Source organism: Haliaeetus leucocephalus, unplaced genomic scaffold (genome assembly GCF_000737465.1).
Source record: "Haliaeetus leucocephalus isolate CR32 unplaced genomic scaffold, Haliaeetus_leucocephalus-4.0 Scaffold184, whole genome shotgun sequence".
Classification (NCBI taxonomy): domain Eukaryota; kingdom Metazoa; phylum Chordata; class Aves; order Accipitriformes; family Accipitridae; genus Haliaeetus; species Haliaeetus leucocephalus.
This window is the reverse complement of record NW_010972620.1, coordinates 13040861-13041352: the sequence shown is the minus strand read 5'-3', so window position 1 is coordinate 13041352 and position 492 is coordinate 13040861.

Here is a 492-nt window from a genome sequence, read left to right as displayed (position 1 = left end):
CCCGGCCCGGCCCGGCCCGCCCCGCCGGGGAGCCGCGGGGGCCCCGGCGAGCGGAGCCGGCCTCCCCACTGTTTTTCAAGTCATCCGCAGGAAAAGGCTGAGATCTGCCATGCGATCTCCCAGCACAATTAAAACTCCCCACCAAAACCACACGCGACATTACTAAGGACACTCTCAGAGTCACTTGGTTGAAGGAAAACAAATCTGAGTCACCGCGGCCGCGCACTGCGGTCTCGCTGCCAGCGCCGGAGCGCGGCGCGTCTTTAATTTACTGTAAATCAGACGGGGGCCGGAGGGAGCCAGGGGGGAGCGCAGAGAGGCGGCGGGGCCGGCGGGAAAGGGGGGCACATTTCGGTCGCTTCCCCTTCCCCCCCCCCCAGCCCCCGACGGCGGGACGGCGACGGGATGGGAACGGCGCGGCGGCAGCCGGGGAGGGCGGCGGGGGGGCGCGGGGGGGCGTGCATGGCTTACCCAGGGGGTCCTGCCGGATCA